At 40.7% G+C, this 27,307-nt stretch overlaps 1 protein-coding gene across 5 annotated transcripts in view; it reads right to left on the bottom strand.

Moving 5' to 3' along the window:
• Positions 1–27,307, bottom strand: part of LOC139698065 (proton channel OtopLc-like) — a 234,397-nt gene that overhangs the window by 199,170 nt on the left and 7,920 nt on the right. For all 5 annotated transcript variants that reach the window (XM_071596941.1, XM_071596939.1, XM_071596942.1 and 2 more), the window contains exon 2: positions 1,618–1,828. The gene's annotated coding sequence lies outside the window, so the exon portion shown is untranslated. The remainder of the gene's footprint in view (positions 1–1,617; positions 1,829–27,307) is intronic.

The raw sequence follows: 27,307 nt of genomic DNA, 5'->3' as shown, positions 1-27,307 counted from the left end.
GAGTGGAGGATGGAAAGGGGAGGGCTCCGCGTAAAATAGTAATGAAGGGCGAGCGTGCTAATGATGGCATCTTTTTCCGCCGAAGAACGGGACGAGCAAGTGGTCGATTACGTTCCCGGCCTAATGGAAGATTTAATTAGCTCTCGGGAGGAGGATGGGGGGTGTCTGTTCGCGATCGCTGTCCTTTTGGCTCCTTTAAATCGTCAGCGAAATAGCCATTCGCAATCAAAGGTGACTAAAATAATGCAGAGAGGTTTTTCATGCGGCCCTATCATTAAATAACATTCCACATCTTTGGACTCGAATTTGACGTTTCCGCCTAGAGCGGAATAAAATCATTAGGTAACCTATAGCCGACGACGTGCATGAAGAATTTCAAAACCATATCGGTGCCTACTCATATGTACAACATTAACAGAGTTTTAGTACGATGAAACCGTTCACTGTTTCGTTGATTCCGTATTAATTAGCTAGTGTAATATGAATAGTAAAAGTCAATTTTGATTTTTATAACATGGATGCTTTGAAAATTATCGCGACATAATTACCATTAAAATAACAGTACACTACTTACTCTAGACGGATGAAACACTTTTGAGCTCCCTATGCAAACAGCATGAATTTCAATATGTTTTGGAAATCGCAATCACAATATTTGCGATGAACGATGAAATGAATACGCAGAGACCACAGAAAAAGTTACTCATAATCAATTCTAACACTTCCGTAGGGCAATGAAATGACTTCTCTGAGACTGAAATGTGAGTCTTTGGAATCAGTTTTTAAATATTTATTTATAAATTTGAATATATATTGAATAAGCATCAGACAAACAAAGTGTATGTTTTGTCTGAAGATAATTTACGATAAGATGCAGCGAGAATCTCAGCTAGTATATCAAATAGAGATGACTAATACTCTCATCAAGTAAGAAAGTTATATGCCCGAAGCATAATCTTTTGCTTTAGGTATCGATAACCCAATAATAGGTATGGAAATTCAAATAAAAAAATAGAATCCCAGGTATTTAAATTTACATTTAGTTATATAAGAACATCGAAAGGAAATAAAAAATGAAAAACAATTCTTCACTCAATATCTTTGTCTGGTTCCTGTCGTTTTTTAGAATATTGAGTTTTGTGCATTTGCCATTAAAAGCAATTAAAATCCAATTTTTGCCATTCGGATGATTCCTATACACTCCCACATCACATTTGGATGATATCGGAGTTTTTGCGAATGCAACATTTACCTCAATACTCGCTCATTATCGAGAAAATTTTGTATGCCTTTAGGCTGGTAATTTTTTTATCAATATAAGATTTCAAGGTATAGCTTAACGCTTCACATGTTAAAAACCAAACGATGAAGCGAACATCTATATTAATACATTATTTATTCATATACTTGTGTTCCTTTAGCCGAAAGGGAAACCAATCGTCCAACTTAGTTCGAGCTTGTTAGTTGGGCTTATTACAAGTTTATCAACATTTATTAATTATATGATAGTATTTCATCTGAATTATAATTCAGACTATCTCTCCATTATATTAAATTAAAAATTCAAATTTTTATCGATGCCCATTAATGCTAGGAAAAAGTAAGAATGAAACATACCCCGCCATTTCTAATTTTTAATTTTTCCCAGGTGCAGATGGTTTACTGGCTGCTCCTACTTCGTGAAACCGCAGACGGCGTCTTTATCGACGCTTGTCTGCCGGAGAACTGTCTCTTTCTAAGGCAGTAACCTCCTCTTGCGGAATAACTCAGAACTACTTGCTCACTGGGAGTGGCGGCAGCACCTGCTGGCACAATCTTTCTTCAAAATCTGAAATTTGAGAATGGAAATGCAAGTTAAGTGAATCTCGGTTATTTCAAACACTTCGCCCCGTGAAACACACAGATATCACTCACATGGCATGGTATAATAATTATAGAATGAAGTGGAATGGTAATTTTACGATCCGTATCAATATGAAATTATTTTCAACTGGAGATCTTTATGACCGAGCACTAACTGTACAGAATTTGAGAGGAATTGTGTCCTTATGCCCAGCGAAATTTCGTTCTTTTGCAGCTAAATTACAGCCTGAACGCAGTGAATACCGTTAGAGCAATCGCCCTTTGCAAAATAACCACTGAAACCGGATACGATTTACGAGGAAAGAAATAACAACTGAAATGTAGATATGATATTTGTCAACGTTTTCAACAAAACTCGTTGCCATGGTCACGTTGTATGGATGTTTTTTCATAATAAACACAAGGAATTAGGCACATTTCCTGGACCACGATGATGGCGCGCATCATAATTTTAATACAACAAAAAATTGGCCTAATGCATAGACAAAATGTATGACTCCCTAGTGCTCACAGGAAAAAATAAATAACAATCCTCAATCACATACTTCTGGCGTATCACTTCACTTAATGCAAACGTTGAATTTCAGGAATTGTTGATCATCCTCGGCACGAAGAAATCACCCAGCACGAACACGACAATTCTCTCTCATAATCCTCTCCAGAATCATCGCCCCTCGAACAAGGGCCGAATCAACACCGACCCATTTCCACCATATTCTTGTTTCTCTCATTTCCCGCAAGAGCGTCGTCACTTTCGGACTTACCTTTTGAACGACCCGTTCCGATGGACGGTGGGATTTTGTCGAGAAGGTGGAGTGGGACAAGAGGGTGAGAGGGAGAGAACGAAGTCGGCCGATCACGAAATAACACACATTCGCTCTCCCGCGCGCACGCACGCACACACTCACATTCACACGAACGACGCGGAGCCCGAAACTGTAACAGTCGGAGGAGGGAAGGAAGGGCTTGCTCCCCGCGGCCGCCGTACTTTCACTTCGCCCACGACGGAGAGGCACTGAGGGAGTGAAGCTGTGCGTCCCGAAGCGTCGGCCGTCGTGACAGCGCACGGCCGGGCCAGCCAGCGGGGCAGCAACACCAGCGCCACTCAGCGCACCGACTCAACTGGCTCACGGGGTCAGGGCCGCGTGCATTGTTGCTCCCAACACCAGTGGCGGCGACTGAAAAACCTCTCCACATCTCTTTCTTCTCCACCCCACACACATCCCTCTCACCTCTCCCACCTCCTTATTTCCCCCCCTCCCCTTCCATTTTTAAAGACCCCCAACTTTTCCTTAGAGTCGTCGATCTAGTTTCCTTCCACCAGAGGCTGCATTAGAGCGCCATCGCACTCGGATAAATTAATAGCACCGCTCTCGCATTGCGAGGGAAAATAAACGTCGTCGTTCTTGTTCGTGGGTTTATTTTTTTGGCATTTGGCAATGTCTCATATCGACCTAGTCTCTCTCATGATTCGAAAAATGCGAGGTCGGAAATTCCGAACCCGTTTGCCCTCCTAAAAACACTACACTGTGAGAGTCCTATATTATTAAAATATTAATGAGTTATGGGGACACTTTGTCCACATTCCAATATTTCCCAACCTTCCTCCAGACGATTTGTAACACTTAGGGATGGTGATATTCCCAAGAAAGGCTATCATAATTGGCCACTAGTATGCATCATACGACGACTTTTTGGTGTGATACGGTTAGACCCATTTACTGCGCAGAAAGATATATACATCGACGACATGCCCAGCGAAACACCATATTGGGAGGATCAGGGAGGGTAAGGACACCAGGTTTTTCATTGCATACTCATTGGGAATTATGAATTCGTTGAATGCAGTGACTCTGAAAAGACGAAAAAGAAAAGCGTAGTATTTTTATTAGTAACCCTGTGATGTTGAATATTGCTTCCCTCGTGATGTGCGAGAAGAAATCTAGCACTTAAATATAATGGTGCGGAGATAATTTCATCTTTTTTATCTCGGTTGATGAAGTCTGTAAATATAGCATGAAATCTCAATGATTCTTTTTTTCTATGAGAAATACTCTGCACCAGTCCAGGATCAGCTCATTCAATCGGTATCAATGGTGGCCATCTGTGACTACAATTCTTGTCATTGCTCTCGTGACTACTTATTCTCTGATCCAGTAAAGGAAATCTATACGGAGATTTCCTTTTGCATGAGAATGGAGCCAAACGCGATACTATAATTGACAATTAGCTTATCCGAAAGGTATCTATAGCCTGATCAAAAGAGTCCAAAATAAGTAGATCTGAATACAGAAATCACAAAAGCGCTGTTTCGGCGAGTTGAATTGGTACATCCTACGCAACGTTTTTACCTTGTATTGTGATTGAATTAATTCGGTTCCATTCTCATACTAATTATAGAGGGTATTCTACTCTCTCGCATTACCCATTTAGCAGCAGCGGCAAAATGATATTATACCGCTTTTGTGCTAATTGCAGATCCCATTGATTTATTTCGACTAAGCCCGTGGAAACTTTTAAAAATAGACCCGAGAACAAAGGAAAGCACGCAATTATAATGCGTCTGAATACATTCCCTACCATCACCATGCCTCCGTCAGAAGAAATCGATTCCCAGCTTCGACTAAAAACGTGCGTTCCACATTTAGATAGCGAGTTCTGCTTGTTATTGATGTTATGCCGTGCCACATTGGAAATCACGGTAAGCTACAATCGCCTCGCGTGCAGGAGGAGCCGTGCTTCGACGATATAAACGCAGCCCCGAATACGATTACCCACTCACGAGACTTGCCACAAAAATCCCAGCGACCTCATAATCATTATCTCAGAGTGTATGCAATTATTCAAATTATGTTTTATTCGTTCGAAAGAAAAAAATATTCTCTGCTAGCTTTCCACATTAAACCAAAACGTAAGTCATTAGAAGAACGTAAGATATGAAAGAGAGACTGAATATTTGTCATGAGGGTTACAAATGTGTTCGTGGGTATTTATCCCGCTTTCAATAGATGATTGATAGAGTCAGAATTATTTGTATGAATGATCAAATAATACATTAATACAAATCCTAAAAACATCACATTGATCACACAATATTATGGCAGCCACCATCTTTCACATTAACACACTAGTGTCGACAGTCTCTTTTGTTTGACTAGATGAGGTCATTTTTGCACCGATAAAAGGTTGGCAGAAAAAATTCACAATGACCTTTCATGGTATTATAATATTGTTCGAAAAATATTTGATAAAGATTTTCTTGCAATGGGTTCCAAGGGTGACTTTAACGTGAATATACTCTGCTTTTCGTTTGGTTTTCAATAATAATTTGATTACAAAACTACTTGCCTTTTTACTAATCATTTGGCATAGCCATTAGACATGCATAAAATAGTTATCATAGTTCTATTTCGACGTTAATATCATTAAGCTGATTTGGGTGAACAGGATGGGAATTTGTTTCACGAGACATATAGTATTCGTAAAATCCAGGGCCTGGCAAAGAATGATAAATAAATGGGGTCAATTAAAAACCCCTTATTGATTGATTAAATTGTTTTCTATAAATTTCCCATGATACAATTTTGAGATTGAGAATGTAACATAATAACCTCCCATCACAGAGTGAAAGATTGCGTCAAAGAAACTGACTGACCTTGGACTGCGAATTTTTTTTCTGCAGTCACATGCGCAGCGACTGGAGAGGACTGCGAAGCAAAAAAAAATGACAGAGACCCTTTTTTTTCAGTTCCAGAAAAAGGGAAAATTAACTCTTCTTCCTGTTTACCCCGCGCGACACGTAGGACGCTTCCAAACCGTGAAAGAGTGGCAGCTCACCTCATTTCACGTGTCACTAATTCGCAAATGCGGATCCGTCGAATGCAAACGGCACGACAAATCCTCCGCAGTTCACGCTTGAATGCACAGTTTCTCAATCTTCAGCACACTGCGAAGAACAGCAATTTTGTAGAGGTAATTTAGAAAAAAAAATGCAACATGTTCTACATTACTTATATTACATGTGTGCACATTACTTATATGCCACCGCAGATAAAAAGTATTGCCTATTATTCGTAGTATTCAATAAACTCTAAAGTCGGATTGACGGACCGATTCGATGTTTGGCGTCAATGGCTAATATGGCTACAATGGCTAATGGCTATAATCTATTGTCGATTTGGCGGGTTACCGTCGGTTGAGAAACATTTCACTAGACAATGACGGGATGAGAAAAGGTCGATTCAAAGGAGTCACGGTGACACGTCCATAACTTGATAAAACTTTCCGTATCCTGTAGAATAAACGGGATGGAGACATGGGCAAAACAGACAAAGGGTGTGCAGATGAGCGTGACTAGAGTCCTCGCTTGCATCAGCTAGTGCCGTCAATTTAGATGAAGACAGAGGGGGTGGTATGATGACCCGCTGGCGTCAACTAGTGTCATGCTTCCGTAAAATTATCCGTTTTATCACCACAGCTTCTCCATCATAGACCAGACTAGTGGCATTGCTCCAAGCTATCCAGCTCCATACTAATCTCATCGTATTCCTTCATTGCTCCTTGCTCTGACGTATCCCATCACTCGATTCTCGTAGTTTACCATTGGCCTTCCTCTGTATTTCTGTCGCATCATCCATTAAGTTCACAAGTGAACTTTTGCGATGAGTAATTTGTTCCAATTACTTTTCCACGTCGTCTTGCCTTGGTGTGTTCAATATATATCCACTTCTCAGATGGTTAAAAAACACACCAATCTTCCAAAGTTATTTATTAAAATAGCGATAACTGTTTTGACATTTCCCACCATTATGAAAAAGGTACTTTTGATAATTATTTGAATACGTTGAAACTGGTTAACTCAATTTGATACGTACGTGTGGAAAATTACAAATAGATTTTTCGTAATTTCGCCAAGCCACAAACAATTCGTTCTTCCCTTCCCAGCTGCTGTCAACGCCGCGTAGGAGGAAAATGTAAAATAACGTTCACAAGTTTAATTTAAAGACATTTCTGTATTTTTTGCTAGTGTCATATGCCATCAATAATTGATACTCACGGAGATTGGAATGGTTTGGTAGCTAACGTAATGGCTTCCCACCCAGAAGGCCCGGGTTCGGATTCTGGCGGCGGATATTTTCTTTGGTGTCCCGATCCTACTTCAGGTTCTTTGTGGAGGGCACTTTGAATGAGTATGCCATCCGGTGGATGGGATGCTAAGCTGCGGAATCCTTTGCGCCTTAAGTTAAGAGTAGGCTAATACCGACGCCGGGTTTCTCTCAACCCTTCATCCTTTCCTGTCCATCCTTAATGGCGCAAATTATCTTAGCTGTCAGTCGCCACCCCCAAAACTACTACTGTTGATACTTACTTAAGAAAAATCCCCTGTTTAATGCTGTGCGTGGAAACATACCGTGAACACTGTACTAGGGGATTCTTATTTGCTTTAATATCCACGATGATATGGTAGCATCATCTAACAACTCCATGCGCGAGATTAAAAATGTTGCCTTGCAATATGACAGGTTTTGCTCTTGATTTATCAATAACTTCCACAGACTTTTCTTTCGCTCTCAGATGGTCGTACACATATGTATTTCGGGGGATGAACGCGAGGAAATGGAACTGATCGGCCCATTGAGCTGTGTTGACATTTCAGGTGACGGTTGGGCGAAGGAAGAGATGGAAGTTTGGATGCAATGTGGGATGAAAGTGGAGGGGAATTGGTATTTTGAGAGCACGTGAAGGATGAACGAAGTGAGGGTTTGAGAAAATGGGAAAGATTTCTGAATGCCATTCTACCACCGAAATTTCCCGTTGGAACTCGCACATCCCTATTCCCACGTCATGACATCCGCCCCCCCCCCGCTTCTCCCTCCACATCCTCCCCGCAAAGAAGGTGTATCCCCTCAACATGGCCTACACTTACCTCCCTTTTAACCCACACCCTATTTATGACTCCCAAATCCGATTAAGAAACCCAGGAAACCATGTAGTAATTACACGACTAAAGGAGCTCATTCATTTTTAATCCTTCGAGGTAAACATCCATAAAGGACGAAATAAGCGAACACTACATACGAAGAGACAAAAGAAGATAGAAGGAGTATTTTAAAGTTCTCAGCGAAAAGAAATGGATTATTTTGGTGGGTAAACCACAGTGAAAATGAGAGACTGTACATATTTCAACTCTAGTTCCAATGGACCCTCCTCAATGCTATCATTTTTTCTTCACACAGTGAAGAAAACTTAATGGGCTCAAAGTCTACCAGAAACTGAATTAATTTTTTTAATCCACAGAAATAGTTCATAATGACGACGACCATCATCATAATTAAAGCAACTGCTTAAACTGGTTCTGGATTGACTGCATGAAGATTTAGGGAGTACCCTCCTGGTTGATATTACCCTCCTGGTTGATATTATTCATATCGTTTATTTATTATCATTAAAAGTTGGAGCAGCATGTTTATAATAATACTGACAAAGATTATATCACAGAAAGTTTATTTATAAAATACTGATATAATAAAACAGTGATGTATATTGCAAAACTTTACTCGCAATTGCTAATGCATCCTGGAGTATTTGGGAAGCATATTAATTGGTGGTTAAAATCCATTAAACAATGTGTTTTATTAACATACTTCGGAATTTAGATTTTAAAAATGTAACTTTTGCTCCGGTCAATTGTAAAAAATAATACGCATACATCATTTGGCAGCCTAACAGATCTCTTAGAATAAAAAGAGACGTTTCAGGCGTGATATGGTGGAATATCATGATTAATTAAAAATAGCAATTTTCCACAAAAATATAGTTTAATGCGACCGGTCGCATTAAACTTTATTTTTGTGGAAAATTGCTATTTTTAATTAGATCTCTTAGACTTTAAACTAAGAAACGCACCAACAAATGCATACTCACGTGAATCACGATGTAATTTTCCCCTTCACGACGAGAAATTCGAAAAATATTGCGATTTGTGGCGAGAATGTCTTCCACAGTAACCTTAGATCTCATATTTTCTTTCGCAAAAACGAAAATATTACATTAACCTTTTAGATATGTATCAATTTAAACAGCGGTAGCCCGCAAGTCGCCATGCTGAACATGTTTCTTTTAAAAAGGAATTTTTGTGAATATTTGCGTGGAAAATGCAGATAAAATTCGCTAAACATTCTGAAAAGAGATGACTGGGCGAATTTTTCAAAGTACGCGTTTCTAATCCTAACTCAAGGCAGCTTTTAATTTGACTTCAAGGTAGGTTCACTTTCAGGTATTAAGATTAGTTTCTGTTGGGCTAGGAAAGGTCACAATAGCCCGTAACTCTTGTGTAGCGTGTTTCTCTTGCATTGAGATGTGTCTTCTTTTGTAAATGCCGCCTTGCACATGGGCCATTACTGCGGACGAAAAGTGTTTCAGAAAGTTTCCGAACTAGGTATCTACAGAGAAAACGATAGATTCGACTCGTATTGGTACCGCTTCTTTTCGGTCTCATTTCACACGTTATGACGCGGTGGCGACGGCTTGAATGGACTTGTTGTAATGTTCATACTCGTATATTTGCTGTAGGACATAATTGGATATTTTCCCAGTATGGGGATTGAAACTCCTGGGGAGTCCTTACTCCAATTGCCTTTCGAATGGTATCGTGGGGCCCTTTTATCGCCTCGTTAACAGCTTGCGCCGCTACAATCCTCCGTTGTTAACCGCAATGGTTCGAGCAAAGCTCTAACTCTTTTAAAAGGTTTTAAATCTTTCTCGGAAAATCTCATATACCAGTGTAGTCGGTGCATCCCATGAAGACCAAAACTAATTCCATAATTCACATATTATTTCATACAATTCCGCATTTGAATCATTCTCTACTGCGAGTTGTATTGAAACTTGACCTTTGTGGCACACCTGAAACTATTTTAAGGTTTTTAAGTGAATTTCACCGTATGAACATTGGCAAAAATACGATTAATGCAAAATTATGTTTTTAGTACAATTTTATTGCGGACTGCTTGGCTATTAAATGGGATATTCAATACAATACAAAGAGGAACTACACAGTATTCCATTGCCAACAAGTCGAACTTGGCCACATTGCCATCATAAAAAAGACGTATCAGGCGTGATATGGTGGAATATCATGATTAATTAAAAAATGGCAATTTTCCAATTTATTTTGCGGGAAATTGCCAATTTTTAATTAAAAACATTACCATCACTTCTGCTTTCAATGGAACTAATAAACGTAGCCATAACTTGAAGTACTTAGATAAAATGTTTTTGATACTTTGGGATACCGAAAGCACAGGCGCACACGCACTCAAAATTAAACATATCTTTTTGAGACGCTGGACGAGTAGAGAGGAACACAAAAAAGATGAGATCCGGGAGTCGATGTTTTAACTAATGCAGTAATTGGGGAGAGTTCATTCATAAAACAATCAATAAAAAGGTAAGAATAAATCATCAATGTAAAATTAGAATTAGTAAAATGAGGTATATGAATATATTTCACACCCATGGACTTGTCTTTATGGAACAAAATTGAGTCTCTGGAGTCTCATTCATTGTTAAGGTCAGAATATTGACAAATCGGACTCAGATGTAAGAGAATATAATCAGGAAATGTGATGCTAATGCCTATGGATGTTTTTTTACGAAACAGCCCTATCGAACACATTTAAAGATAAGAGAGTCTTATGAATGAAGCCGTCGAATGAAAAGCGAACGGGAAGTACTAACGAGGAGGAGGAATGAAAAAAGTGACATTTTTTCTCTGACACATGTCAAAGGCAAGAAATATTTGGCATGACGAGGTTAGCCGATAGAAGAATTAAGTGAAGAGCTGCGTCAAGCATCTTTCGAGCAATGACCAGTGGCGTGATTATCGAAAATGAAGCGTGTCCATCTTCGCAATTGGAAGGAAAAAACGAAAAGGGATTGCAATAACAGCAGTATATTTCGCATGAATGCATAAATTGGTTCAGTAGCTAGACAATATTTATTTCTCTTCACCTTTTTAAAATACGTTTGGCTTATAGGATGAACTTTTACAAATGGAAGGTGATTTATTGCCAGTGATTATAACAATGACGAAAAAATTACGGCAACGCCGAAAAAAATATTTTACATTCTTACGGTTGTATCTACGGACTCTTAGATCCTAGGCTTTTTTCCTTCATTGCCTCCGTGACTTTACATAAAGGAATATCTAGAAAAGTGTCACGAAGATATATAAATTGAATTTATTATAATAAACATTTTGAGCATCATGGGAAAAGTGCTCTTCACTTATATACATTGTATTGCCCTCCAATCTAATACGACCCTTGATGGTGACATTTATATTTCCACCTTCAGCACAGAAAATCAGCTACTCTCACTTTTTAGATGTGTCACGTGAATATTATTCTATTCATTTTAGTCTATGGAGTTGAATAATGCTTGAATAATGTTACAGGACGTTTCTGTTAAAAAAAACAATTGCTGAAAAACCATCGGGCATTTACAAAAAATATGGATAAACACACGTTTTCAGAAAAAACAGACAGCCCGTAACAGAATTGATTGCAGGTTGTTAATTTAGGGTTAGCGTGGTAATTACGGGGATTGAGGCGCCTTGCGTGGTGTGGTCTTGAATAAGAGAGCGGATGTGCCGTGCCACGACCGAATAAAGCAATTCCTGGTGGATATCGAAGCGAATAGTCCTCGTTCTGCATCTCTTGCTTCGAATATGCCCACATGTGTCTCACACTCAATTACATTGCTTACTGGGTTTGTTATACGGCTTTGAATTGGTCTCCATGATGAGGGCTCACGTCGATTCCGAGGTCGGCAAAATATTTTTTTTAGCTGTGCGCTTCGCCAGTTCCTGGTTCTGAGTGTGTGGAAGAACGACTCTTGGTGATTATTCCTTCGATCCTTTCCAATTACCTACCTCACTGATGACACAGGTCACATTCGCAATCGATAAGTTTTCGGATTGATGGCAACCTTTCACGAGTGATGGCTTCGCGTCACGGGCGGTCCCCGGAGATTTTCTCTTCGCTTCGGGTTTAATTTCTGCAACGATTCCAATCTTAGGATCGAAATATTTTAATTTACTCCGTGATATTGCACCGAAGTATTCATAACCGCGGTGCGATATAATCTTCGGCTCATCAAATTATATAATGAGCATGATTCTAGTCACAGAAGTCACTATCAACGTCTTACTCACCTAAGACCTGCCGGGCTATATCTATGAATTATAACGACAAAAATTCAGCAACTCTTTATAACCAAGTTTCTAAGTATCATATCATTATAATTCACTAAAGGCAGTGCCTTTTCACTGTGATTACCGTATAGTAGAAAGAAATTAGAAAACACGGCTAACAGAAAAGTAATAGATAAGAACTAATTACAAATAAGGCGACACCTCACTGATTGTGATATGTAAAGCAGTTCGCTCGTAGAAAGACCAGTCGCAGCTTTTTTTGTACAGATCTGGTATTAGCGCAACTATTATCACTAATGATGGAGGAGAATACGTCCATGAAAAATATAATTCGAAGAAGTTCAAGTGGCAGAAATACAATGCCTGAGATTTGTCCAACGTTGATCACTCACAGGTAGGGAAATTAATGAAGATAAAAGTAAACAATCAAAAATAAAATCCTAAAAGACGACAAGATGAAAGAATGTCATGGAAGATAGTGCGAAAATTTAAATAGCATACCAGGGGGGCAAACTACCAGTAGCAGCCCAAAAATATAAAATCAAAGAAAAGAGGGACGTTGGTTGACCGAGAACGGTAGGTTCCGGAACAGTTCTCTTCCCTGAAGCGGAGAAAAATATATTAATAATGCTGAATTGAATGTATTATCTAATGAAATGAAACAATTTTACGTGATGGTATGTTTCTAGGAAGTAATTCTATGCGCTGATCAACCCAAAATTGAATAAAATGGAGAATAATACGTGGTAGTGAACTGCAATTAAATTACATGTATCTTGAGGTTGCGGTAATAGTACGCACATATCATCACAAATTTCTCCCATGTAACTTACATGATCAAATAGACACGGTGATATGCAAATAATTTTGTATGTCTACGTTACTTGCGATGTTCGTGAACTTCTAATCGTATGTTTACGGGGAAGTGGACGGTCTGTCGCCGGAACGAGTTCGACGGGATCTCGGTGAGACTGAGCTCCACTCCTCTACGAAAGCGTAAAATTACGAGATTTTGAGCCGAACAGAAAAGCAGCGGCGGCCTCCCGATGAGCATGGTTCCAAACAACCAAGGGGTGACTTCATATCCCCTTCTTTCCCCCCCCCCCACCCATCACCCCCCCCCCCATTGCTTTGAGTACCGTGCCCGGAGATAAACACGCGCGAGGAAAAATCTCCATCCGTCGGTTTTTACGACCGAATCAAGGTCCAGGCGACCGCAGCGGCGTCCTGGCCACAATGGGACCATTCATCGGGACCATGATTGTCGGACCGGCCCCGGAAATTTGCCTTTCTTTCTCCCCACCAAAGGAGAAATATCCCTCGACTCCCCCTCTTCCTTTTTCCGGCCTCCTAGAGAACCCAGCCGGGGAGCGCCGTGACGACACACTCCTCTCCCCAACATTTTCCTGAGAGCATTTAAATCTACGAGGGAGGATAACCCGGGCTCACGTATGCACGGAACGCCGCTAACGTGTGAACGAGGAAAGGACTCACTGAAAGAGGGAGGGTGGAGAAAAAAAATAAATCTCGCGCTGCATCAATCCATGCATGCCCACTGGGAAGAAGGGTTGAAGGAGCCCGGATTCTCCCATCCTTTCCTGCTGCTGAGAGCGAGAGGAGAGAGATTCAAGACGTCTTAGTGACTGGTGGGAAGGGAGTTTGGGAGGGTGGGAATAACAGATGGGCGTAGAGGAAACCCGAGAGGAAGGAAAGGAGGGCGGGCAGGGAGGGTTGAGGAAGGAGGGCCGGTGGCGAGAGGGGGAGGAGGGAGGCCGGAGGAGCACGGAATGCTGCGCAACCCAAGGGAAGAAGTGTGAGAGCGGGCACTAGGACAAGGGATGAACGGAGGAATAGGGCGGAAGAGGGGTCAGTGGGCAGAGGGATGCGTTGGGGTGGAGAGGGAGAAGTGGGGAGGATGCAGGAGGGGAGGCTCAGGAAAAGCCTTCCCGAGGGATGTCTCGCGGAGGAAGGGCGGGGAGGAAGCTGGGGGAGATGGTGACCAACAAGGGGAAATTGAAAACACGTTTATTGCTCTACGACCGCCTCCCCTCCCCCTTTCCTCTCCTCCCCCTCGCTCCCCCTCCACCGACTCCTCCTCCGAAGGGCTTCCTGCTTGACGCAGCCACTGTTGAGATAATGAGATTTATTGGTTGCGTGGACTTATCTCTCCGCGTAAGATTTTGAAGCCGCTCATCCCCATTCCTATTTCTGAACGGACCTCCCCCGTCATGATCCCTCATGTGAGGCACGGTCTTTGTGTTTTCGGACGCGTCGAGTCCGGAGCGTGGGGCGAGAAGGATCGAGTCTCTCGGTTTAGTATACATGTACGTCCGCATGAAGTCCTCGTTGCTCTCCCTCAAATTAATGAGGGAGGAACGTTCCGGAATCGTAAGTGGAAAGTTGATTGGATACGTTCGAAACTTCAACGGAAAAATATGGGTAATTTGAAGCCTTGGGATGGTGTGTATAAGTGTTTCGACCAGTCCTAGGGAGGGAGAAGGAAATGAATCTCGGGACATTTTAAACAAACATTATTTTGTGAATTAAAACAGAACTTCTCAGAGCAATTATTATTTTAAAGCAAATAAGTAAATTTAAAATCAAAGGCAAAGAATTCCCTGCTCGTCTCTTATATGGAATAATTAATGGCGTAAACTTTTTCATTAAGTCAACTAACTTTTCAACTTGCATTTGATTTTTTCTTCTGTTATATGTAGTTCATAAGATACAGCTGGATTCCTTGTTGCATTTACGTGCAGCTTATAAAATTTACTAAATTTGCTCCCCTACCGGGTCAATTAGTGAGTAGATATAATCTGAAAGTTATGTTTGAATCGAATCTTTGTGTTTTCTTTGTTCTATTTTTTCAATGCTATTGGAATTTGTTTCTCTTACACTCACATGTTTTGCGTAGAACAGAGTATTTTGTAGTCGTAGCATGTAAGCATGAGAACATGAATGCTCCTAGAGCTATTTTTTTTCACAAATTAAAGTGAATGTTAGCTTGACGATTAGGAAGCACTATCCGGGAGGAAAGCCTTCGTGAGTGAAATCATCCAAGCCTATCGATTTACTGTGAAGCATGTTGAGACGATTTTTGAAGAAAACATTGAAGGCTCTGATGCTGGACGAAGCACCGATAGGGTCTCAGTGCCGATTAAAGGTGGAGGCTGGACTAGGATGAAAAAAATAAATGATATCGGGCATTTATTATTCTGGAGACTGCATTTCTGAAAGTGAGCACACAAGTACCTTAGAATGAAGACAGGGCAAAGGAAAATGTCCCACGAGAATTTAACGCTAGCATTTCTTTCCTTTTCGCTTTACTGTTTAAAAATAAAACTTTTAGCAACTGCATACGTTTTATGGCACATTTCATGTCACGAGTTTTTCCAAATCATATTATCAGAAACCTTAAATATCTATTTATTAAGAGAGAGCGATTACTTTTGGGTTTACTGATAAGATACTTCTTTATTTCCCTAAAAACTCAAAGCTAGATCTCATACTTTTGTGGTCAACATTCTCACTCAACTGTCCTTCCTACCAAGTATTATTCCATTCGCCCCGCTCTGTAAAACCTCGATTCATGATCAAATGCATTTCGAATTTTTTTATTTCCATTACTGAAGGAAATCGTTGCGTTGAGATTAAATTTGTAATGGAATTAGAAACGTAGAACCATAGCTAGTAAGACTCACTATGAAACTCTAAATATGCCTTCGTAGCAGCTCAGAAAATTAGCGCACCTTTATACCTGTTTTATGTTAACCTACGTGAATAGCCCTCGAATATTAATATTAAAGGATATATATATATATATATATATATATATATATATATATATATATATATATATATGAAAGAAAGGACTTGAAAATTAAAAGTTAGAGATGTTACTTCTAGGCACTCAATGAAACCTGCAATGCCACTAGCATTTAACCTTTCCCAGGTGAATATTTGCAGTGGTTGTGCGTGTATAACAACAGTTCCAACCCAGTAAAAAAATATCTGTTTAACCGAACTCGGATTGTAAACGAGGAAGCGGGCCTTTATAAAGCGTTTATACTTACATACACGACTCGGTGTTGTTCTCCTCCCTTCGGAAGAGTTTCAGAGCGTAAACAAAATCGGTGAAGAGGAGGGTTCAGCGAGCAGCTCATACAAGAGCATTGGCCATTCAGCCAGAACATATTTCTCACAAAGAGCACGGTTAGGAGGGAGCGGGTTCGTGGGAAGGGGTGGAGAGGAGGAGGAGATGAGGAGCGGAGGTGGCTCCCTCCCTTCGTCCTACCCTGTCCTCTGGCCACCGAACCACCCGTTCCAGCCATCACCCCCTCTTCGCCCCCTCGAGCCCTTCCTCTCTTTTCTTCTACACACGCACACTCACACACGCACTCACGCACGCACGCACGCACGCAGACACCACACTCCCACCGAGGGCCCTTTCTTTCGTTTCAAAACCATTTCCTCCCTCGGTCTATTCCGACGCTGTTTGACGCTGACATCTATGGCTCACTTCCCTCCTCCCGAGCCATGGACGAGAAAACTACACACGCCCTCACTCTATCCCTCTCCCCGCACCCTAGAGGTTTAAAAGGGGTGCATAACAGCGTGTCTTTTAACGGTGCTCGTTGCGTTAATGAAACTCGAGCTTGGATGTTATTTTTCATGCCCCGGATGGTCGGCGGTGGTTACGGCCTAAAATAAAGGCATTTAAGTTTATTTTCGGATCTCCAGATAAATCTCTTAGCGTTTGTAAATCGGGGTTTATGATGCTCCTTAAAGAAGTCTAAGAGTCATAAAATGTTGATTATGTGGAGGCGGGCGATTATTTTTTTTCACACCGAGATTTCTACTGGCGTATGATTCATACTTCCGGATACGCTAGTTAATTGATAATACCTCATTAAGCGATTTCAAATTTACAATACTTTGGTCAACGGAGGCAATAATATTGAAGTTAACGTTATTAATTGCAAATCTAAAATTTTATCTTGGCAATACGAAATGACTAAGTAAGGAAGGAGTGGCTCCTAAGTAAGGAGCACGTAAAGTCAAGTAGTTTTAACCAAACAGTAACTCTAGGATTAAACCATTCATTCATCCTGCATGAAATAAACTTGGCTGACCAAACGAGTGGTCGGGAAAGACATGAATAATAAATCTAGGACAGTTGCTATTTCCCGTTGGTTAAACTTCACCTGTAGTATGCCATAGTTGTCTCGGATCTCAAGAAATAAGGAACTAATTTCGGAATCACACGAGATGTTGAGTAACGCTGTTAAATTTTGTGAAATACGCGTATTGTTATGAACGAACTGAAAGTGTAGCATTTTCCTGGATGACCAGGGGTAAGAGCTACTTGCAGCACAAAGATCACCCCCGCATGACTTAAAACTGTATAGATACACATCTTTCGAGCATAACGTTGACACAAACGGAATGATTCCCGCCCCACCTGAACAGTGAAACACAACAAGTTAAGGAATACTGATTACCTAACGGTGGTTCAAGAAATGTTTTCCCTCGCACAACTTAGAATAACAGCAGGAAACAAAAGACAATTTGAACTTCCTGAAAGTAAAACAATCCTGAAAACTAATAATTAACATGACAGGTTTCCAAGCACCCTCTTCCGCTCGCTCCTATGTAAGCTTGCGAGGTTAACTTGAAAAGAAAATGCAGCACATGGTAGGAAACGAAGTTGACTGGCTCTCAAGCTTGCCACAATCCGCAGTTTATTTGCAGACGACTCGGGGATTTACAGAGCAATATAGACAAGTGCAGGTAGCGTGCTACTCCGTAACGATTTAGAACTGATATCGGAGTGGCGTAAAGATGGAGGTAAAATCAAATATCAGGAGGTTTACAGGATAAAAGTTTTGGAATAAAAAATATAAACAAGACTTAGGTCTCATTAGAGAGTGATGTTACTCCGCAAGTTGGGACACATTTAGAATACGCGGCAACTTTCTGAGGTATATGGGACAAAATGTCAATTGAGGAATTAGATGAGACTCAGAGAAAATCAACTAGGATTGTTAAAAATTGCTACGAGTAGTGAGTAAGCGACACGTGTATGCTGAAAGAATTACGTTGGGGCCCTCTTGAATTTCGAAGAGACGAGGCAAAGCTCGGACTATCACGAAGGTTCGGGGCAACACAGAGAGAATTATGAGGGCAGCAAATTATATTGGGACATTCAGCCATCGGGATAAAATGAGAGAGATAGACGCTGACACAAACAGATGCAAGCACCCGTTCTTCACTCGCACAATACCAAATCATTACAAAATAAAATCCAAGACCCCGGAAAAATTAAAATTAGTACACGAGGGATTTTGTTCATTAGCTGTCATGTACTCCAATGTATGCATGAAGTAACAATTTTGCACGTGAGGCTGGTTTTTGTAGCATCCCCCGGTACACGCCATTCCGATGGCTTACGGAGTATCGCGTAGCTGTAGACAAAGTAACACCAAAATTCTTAAAGAAACTTTCTTATTCAAGTAGATTCGTGGAAGATAATGCTGATGGTTTATCCACCGTTGGAGGGAAAAGGTAATGAAGCTGGCCGAACGTGATACAGCAATCTTCTTCAAAGCCCCGCCATATCGAATTCATTTAGAACCGTCATTAATTCACACCAATCCTCGGGCAGAGGAAGTGATAATCTTAGCATCCCTAATTGTTAGAGAGCGTGAACTAGTAAACTACTTTCGTATGCGCATATTTATGAGGGTCATTTAGCGTTAAGACCTACTCTAGGAGGTTCCCTTCGGGGATACATCAAAAGGAAATAATTTAGTCGGAGTTGGGGAATGGCTTTCACATTGGGAACGAGCGCCTACATTTGTGTCTCCACCTTTCCCTTAATATGCGATCGGTAAAATATTGGATACGAGCAGAGGTGCTCACGGCTGTCAATCGACCATCTGGCGATGATTAATTATCCGATTCCGAAATGCCCTCAGCCGAGTTGGGCCTCCTTCCTGGAAACCTTTGATCATCCTGTGACCCTGGTCAAACGCTGGTGACGGAGGTCAAGAAGACCCAAGGGGGTAAGAAGCCTCGCCTCATTCATCAACTTGGAAGAACATTCGCTCTCGCCCCTGTAAGGGGAAACCTGGACTGCCCATTTGGGAGGTCCCCTCCGAAAAGAATTTTCTCGTGAAATTATGGAAGGGAGCCAGTTCATTTGGGCGACTTGCTACTCACTTCTCTCTTTCTCTTCCTTTCCCTCCCCAGCGGGAAAAACATTCGTCCGAGGGAATGGGTATTCGTTCATTTCGGCAAGGGAACCGTCGTGAGACGCCGGGCCGCACCCTTAAGACACCCCTCTTCGTTACCCTCGACTCCGTTAAGTCGTGCCGCTCGAACAGATCCGGACGGGGAGTGCAAGAGGGGAAAAGAAAATAATCTCTCTCGTAACGGAATCTCCGAAACCCTTGGCTTCCCACTTCCAGCGCCTTCTTATCCTCCTCCCGACGCCTCCTACACTACTCTCGACCCCACACCCCTCTTCGCACCCTTCCCCTCTCTCGTGACCGACCTCCTGAGAACCATTCCTTCAACATGCCTCCATCTCCTCCCCCCACTCTCTCTCACTCTATCCGCCTCAAGTTCAACATGCCATCGCACCATCTCCCCAGACCTCCTAAAGCCTTATCTTTCATTCCCGGCTTCTTTCCGTGGTGGGGTCGGGACGCGAGATGCACAGCGGCGTTTTCAGCCAAGATGATGGTTCGTACATATGGGAGATGATTTTAAATTTTATTGTTTTTGGACACAGGAGTAAGATGCGGACGGAATGGGCTTCGAATAACGGACAATTAAGTACCAAGGAGATCGCATGAGGAAGGAGACGTGTGGACAACGCTGGAAATGAAGAGGATACACCCATCGGGTATATTTTCAAGCTCGGACTTTAAGTGAGCGTGGAGGGACGCCTCCGGACGAGATACACGAAACAGATAGCGGCTCGTGTAAAAGGGAAAAAAATATGAAGACGTGACGAGATCATTCGATAGAACGGAGTGCATTAAACTAATCTTAGGATACACCTAGGTAAATTATTAGATGGAGTTAAAAATAATATGGAAAAGCTTATATGAATAAAATAATATTTTATAAATTCAAAATCGTGATGGAGAGTAACTGATTCGCGTTTCGAAACAAATATAAAATAAATTATTCCCGTTCCGAAGCTACTTTTACAGTTTAATTTGGATAGTTGATATTAATTATTTTAAAATGAAATAAATGAAACTGTTAAATAATTTACTATGCATTCATTAATAATATATATTAATTCAAGTATTATAATCATACAATTAGTTCAAATCAATTTTATAATAAATATTTGACCTTGAATGGTCGTTTGGCTTGTAAAATCGTTGCAGATGGAAAATTTACATCAAATAATTAGGGTAGTGAAGTCATGTAACCACCAATTCTTCTTTTAGGCAGTACCAATTATAAGTAAACTACTAAATAATTCATAGAAATAAATGTATTATGTCCATGGAAAATTATGTATGTTCATAACGACGACTTGATATTAGTAAAATATAGGCAATGATAAAACCCAAAAAATAAATGGAAAGATAAGAAGATCAACCAGCAAAAGCAATCTTGATGAATATCTAGATACATTACAGCGCTTCTGATGACCTCTTTGGTGATCGTCTCCCTCCCTGATACAAGTTTCACTTATTTTCTCATTATGCCACACAGATCAATCTGGTAGTTTTCACGAAAGCGCATCGGGGGTAGTGTTTGGTGTCTACCAGTTTTGTATTTGTAATTCCGAGTAATAATGGAACGGAGACATTTGCGAGTTGACATTATTTTCTTAATTAATTAGGAGTCGATAGTGGAAGCTAATGATGGGATAGAAAAAGAACCAATGCGAGAAAGAGGGAGGGGGACATGAAATAAATACTTCGAGGGCTCACAGTGACTTTGGATTTCATGGCGGTTATCATAGATATCAGCTGATCCAAAAGAAAGTGGTCAACTAAAAACACATGAAATCTTAAACAGCACTTTGAAAATGTAGATTGTTTGCTGTGAATTACCAGAACGCAATCAACCATTTAATTTTACGTTAGAAAGCTTATATTAAGTACATATCCGATACAATAAGCACAATTTTTTGGTTTATGCCATCAAAGGTACCAACTCTCTCCCTGAAGGGTTATGCATTGGGATAATGGAAGGTAATAAATACATTCTTTACGGATAGCTTTCAGATTTATGCGATTATTATCAAGGTACTATTATATACGAACGACAGATGAGCATTTTTCGTATTTTAAAACCTTAACTATACAATTAAATGATTTTGGGGATGGAATGTGGATTTTTTTCATACCTTCATTAATTTTTTTTCGGATGCGAAGAAGTCATTCCACTCGAGCGGGATTGAATACCAAAATTACTGCTTGTATTTGTTTACCATACACAAAAACAAGCCATCTCTGCGTGGTAATCGTGAGGTCCGGTGTTCGATTCTTGGCGACGGAAAATTGTTTACACTTCATGAATTCTCGCACATCGCCGAGGTAACTAACAACAGTCTATGTGACTGAGGGAAATAATTTCAATTATATTGCCCTAAGGATAATTAGTGAATGCTAAGGTCCGTCATATTCTGACAGAAAAATTGCAGCCGGCCTCTTCTCTGTGCATTACTTACTAATTACTATTACCTAATTCAGCCATCGCGTATATGATTCATTTATTCAATAATATAGTAACTAATTACGTGAAGAATCTAGGTTATCCGTTCTTTTATAAAGCGCACTCGGCAACCGATTTCCCTAATCCTTGTGAATATTCGACTGATTCTCCAGAAAAACAGCACCTGGGAAGAGTAAAAATTATTTTTAATGTCTTCGGTGGTGGGAAAAAGTTATGTCGGGTATCTTGAGCAAATCTGAAACGTTAAAAAGAGTTCAAAAAAACTAACTCCTGCCGTAACTTAACCCTTCACGGTAGACTCACTCCTTATCTGTCAAGCATAAAGCTGAGGGGGGAAACGTGAAAAAAGAAAATATTCCGACTGCCAAGGCGCTCAGGAGGACGGTGAAAAATACAATGGGAATGTTAAAGAGGCTGCCTTGTGCTTCTAACCGGAGAGCAAGCCGGAACCCAGGAGCGGTGCCCCCGTTTAATCGTATGCCGGAAGCGTTGAGCCCACGGGTGTTAGAGAAAAGAGTGAATTATTTAACAGGGAACAACTATTCCTTCTTCAGAAATAAACCACTTAAAAACCAGGGACGACGCAAAGAATATGAGGCCGCTCTTTGGAAAACGTGATGATTTTTCAAATATTGTAATCACACAAGCTTATTCATATTAATATTTAATGATGACCGAAATAATTACAGTTTTCCACCAATTGAAAATGATTTATTTGTGACCAGGAGTCCATGTACTACATCAACTTCAGAGGTAGAATTAATACAAGAGCTATGTATACACTTTCATTTGGGAGGAAAGGAAGTCGAGGGCTTGGAGGAAAGGCGTAGCGGAAGTAGAGGATAAGGGAGGGATGTCATAGTACATCGAATTTGGTCGTAAATAATTTCTTTTCAACAAGTAAGCAATTTGAAATTTTTCGGTTACTAAGATGTTTTAGATGGAATGTGGTAGACATTTTATTAGAAAGCTGAGATGCTGACTAGAGTGCTCGGGTTTGATTCCGGGAGACGCTTCTACGCACCTTCAGCTTCACCCAAGCTCAGTGATTTCACGGATACCAAATCCTTTTGGAAGCCCAAAGGCGGCATTGGTAAAGAACTGGCCCCATTCACACTGCATGTGAATTCCACTTAACAATGGACTGAGCACTAGGTGAGCTTTACTCTCACCTATGAAAACAACCTTCATATTGATTAGTTCCACTACATCATGCATGAAACTACACCACTTAATAGCAATAACATATTTTCTTTAACATCCTAGTAACAAAAGAGCAGACACAAAATTCGTTTTCGGGTAAGAGAAAGTATTTAAATATTTCTTACCAGTAATGTCGCTTTTTAAAACACCCGCATTCTTCACTTCTCTCCACCCAACCGGGGTTTCGGAAAGCTAACGTCCTTTAGCAGTAGTGAACAAAGATTTAATGTTCAAGGTGGTAACCCGCCAAGACAGATTATCTTTAAAAGTGTTTGTGACACTCCGAGGGAATTTAAAGTATTGAACTTTTAAAAATGTAACGGAGACGATAAAGTAGTCATTGGAATTATTTTATTTTCGGAATATTACAGGGATTCGATGGGCTACCACTTCTCTAATAGAGCGACGTGGTCGTCAAGGGGTGTTTGGATGTTGGTCGTGGAGTCATGACCTCAAATCAAAGCACGGGCGGCTACAACCATGCTAATGAGATTTCGGGCACCAAGACCTCTTCGAAAAACTCCAAATCGTAGAAACCTTAAAATAATTCAATCACAGTATTCCAGTTCATTCAAACACAATCGATCAAAATGCTGAATTTTCGATAAATTTTCCAAAAACCTCAGAAATCCAGATATCCATTAATGCTCCCCAATTTCAACCAGCCTTCATCGCTATTGCAATTATTTCTCGATCCGTTATTCTTATGCAAATTTATCTTTGCTGACGGCAAACGATCGACATTATTGGTCACACAGTCGCTTCGCGTGGGAAAGCGGCAGGCGAGCGCGAGTTTCGGCAGGGAGGGAGAAGGCGACCCGTTACTCGATCCAAAGAGGAAATAATGGAAAAAAAAGAGAGGGGGAGGACTTCTTTCCTCCATTGTACCCTGCGACACAGGGTGAAATGCAAACAAACCGTGCACACCCCCACCCCCCCTTTATCTCCTCCCTCCCACCCCCACCCCCCCTCACCCTTCCGCTCACAAACCACTCTCATCCTCCCGCCTTTTTACTCTTTCGCTCCGCGTCCTTTTTTCGCCTCCAGGACTAAAGAGCCGGCTTCTTGCAGACATTCTCGAGTGGGTGGGATGGGGGAGGTGAGGGGGAGGCCGTCGACAGAGGGTGGGGGGAGGGACGAGTAAGAGGGTTGCGAAAAACAAAAGGAAGTGAGGGAAAGAGGAGAGGCATATGCGCCCCCTGCCTCCTTTTTATTCCCTCTCTCTGCAGCCCACCCCCCTCCCCGCTCCCATGTTCTCTCTTTCCCTGATCCGCACCTGTTAGTAACACTTCAAATGCTACGCCGGGGACGCGTCGCGACGCGGGACTCGGATGTAAAGGAGCAGGAGGAGGGTGTGCGCACCTCGGAGAGAGAGAAATTCCCAAAGTGGGGAGCGAGACGCCTAATCCGCGATTTTTTCGTCTTTTTTTAATCAAAATGGGAGAGGCAGCTCGCGCTATGCGATCGTGCTTCAAGACGGCGCCGCCAACAGTAACCCATTAGCACGCGTGACTGCCGGACTGACAGTCGACGGGGTGGTGAAGAGCGGGAAGTAGATGGTAGACACCTGTCTACCTGAAGATATGCGACAGGGAATCAACAGCAACATCAAGGGAGAAAATATACGCTTGCACACCCTTCATGCCGTTCCCTATCGGCTTAGTCTAGTCAAAGAAAAAGGGCTCACTTAAAGATGTGACAATGGAAACGGTTACTCCATGTTGCTATTTATTCCACACAATTTTACGCACGTTTCACCTATGTTCGTCTTTCGCCTATGCGTCGTTTCATACGTGCTTTTCTGTTACTGTGACTCCTAGCATTCCTTGTATTGATGGTGAGTTCGACTACGTTGACTTGTGGATTTATATTTGCACCCCTTCCCCTCAAGGCATTTATCCTTCTCTCTTACTTATGTTTGGTAATTCAAAATTTATTCATTATTTCCAAAAGCACCAGTCCAAGAAATTTCAATTCTTTCACACACTCTTGCACAAGTATTCAATGCGCATTCTTTCACACCACTCACCTTTCACCTTATCTCTTAAACTTTAACTACAGGCACATCTCAACGCGTTATTTTGAAATCTATGATTATCCTGGCATGCTCAATTTTTGCTTCGTAAATATAAAATAGAAAGGATTATCGTTTATATAGTGCATTATTTGCAACCTTCTCATAGCCCTGCAACCTACCATTTAATACAGAAATTCGCCAAAAAAAAACAAATATTCTTTATTTGTCACTAGCCAGTGAATTTTGTAGTCTAAATATTTTTATCAAACACGACTAAATACTTTCATTTTGATGAAATTTAACTTCGATTTCAATCTCTATTACTTCATAGCAGGAGGGAAATGGTTGAGAAAATGGGGAGTACCAGCCCATAGAATAAAAAAATTGATAGAAGGCAGAAGTTGGAAACCAAGAGACGGGAATGTGTGCTACAATCAAATTTAAATATTTTCTACAGCATATTTCGAGATCTTCTCACGTTATATTCCTGAACAGAGTTATTCTTGCAGTTTCTGAGACACAAAATTGGTGAACGATCGAGTTGATGTCGTGGCTAAGTTCTGGTTTCCCAACCAGAAGGCTCGAGTTCGAATCCTTTAGTATTTTAGTGATATCCCGATCCCTACTTGAGATGAACCCTGCCCTCTGGCAATAGCCCTACCAAATTACCAACTTTCCTTATGCCGAAAATGGCTTTAGCTATCGATCACCTCCCCTAATTAAGACTACAAAAGAGGTGGAAAAGAATTGGTGGTCATTGTTAGACTTCAGTGTGATGAGATAGGCAAAGGAATAGGGATGGTTATCATTAGTTATAATAAGTCAGAATTCGTCTCAGCAAGCAAGCCTTGCTGAACAAAAGACTGAATGAGAACTTTGTCAATGGCCATCAATTGTACAAACGATTCAAATTGGCAACGCCCCAATTTAATCTTCTCTTGTCGCTACATATTGAGGCTCCTTTTTGAAATTTACGACTTACAGACTTGCGGAAAACCATTAATTCAGGTGAAATTAACATGGTTTACGTTGCATTTGCGTAGATGGAAATATTCTGTCTTACCCTTTGAAGTTGTTATATCAGTATATTTATTCAGGTATGCTAATTTAGAGCCAGTGAAAAGAGTTTTTAGGATATCCATAAGTGAAAATAGCTCGTAATGAACTGAAATGAAAATTGCATCCATCTCCCCCTTTACGACGATCCATAGATTTTCATCTCACATAGGAATATACTTTATCGTGTGGGAAAACAACTGCACCGAAATATATCAATGCTTATTTTAGCTTGGTGAGCAAACTCTTGACAAAATGAGCATGGGGCGAGCAACAGCGTCCTTTTTTATTCCTTTTGAAGTCTCGCGGGCCACTCACGTGCCACCCCTCGGACGCCATGTGTGCAGATGCCTAATGACCCTCACGGTAAAGGTTTTAGGGCTCAAGAAGAAAAATAAAGGCTCACCGTCACACGCATCCACCCGACGAAAATTGAGCGAAGGCAGAAAACAGTCACCGGAAGCGTGTCGCGTTATATAAAACAATGGCATTAAAAATACGCGCGTGTGGATCAGCATCTAAGTGAAATGCAGACGGATCTGTTCTAAAATGGAGAAATTGTTTGTTTTTCTGGGTTCGCGATGTACGTTATCTACCAAATTTACAAATTGTTTCCGAAAATTCACAGGTTATTTTTGATACCCGTTAATAATACGCGTCAGTTGTTAACATCTCTCTCGTAGAATAAATAAAAATTAAAATATTCCGTATTCTCATTTAAATAAATGCTGAGGCAAATTATTCAACCCTCGACTGATAACTACTCCATTTTCAAACAATTCTTCATATTCTACAGATTCAAGCGAGATGCAGTGGAAGTTCGTCATTATGGGAAACAAATTTGCACTTTTCCACTGATTAAAATCTGTGGAAAAGTTCTCACTTTCATTTTAAAGTGGATTAAAATGTCATTTAGCAAAATCAAAAATAATTTTTCAATTTTTACATTGAAAAAGTGATTTCACGTACTGAGGTATTAAAATCATTGAAGATGAACTTGAAGTCATTTGAAGCTAATTGATTGGATCCAATGTTGATAAAGAAATATATTTTTTCACTACCATCATATAGAAAAACCACGCTACTAGTTTAACACACACGCACACCTATTAATACAAAACTAAATGCATTTATGTATCTGATAGCTATTTGTATCGAAGACTATGATTAATAATAATTCTCAATAAACCATTAATGACAACGTAAAATATATATTTTGTAAATGAATAAAAACATTTGCCTGA

The sequence above is a fragment of the Hetaerina americana genome, unplaced genomic scaffold (genome assembly GCF_022747635.1).
Source record: "Hetaerina americana unplaced genomic scaffold, ioHetAmer1.1.p SCAF_8, whole genome shotgun sequence".
NCBI lineage: Eukaryota > Metazoa > Arthropoda > Insecta > Odonata > Calopterygidae > Hetaerina > Hetaerina americana.
Note: the sequence above shows the minus strand (reverse complement) of the source record. Positions and strands in the feature narration are given on the sequence as shown.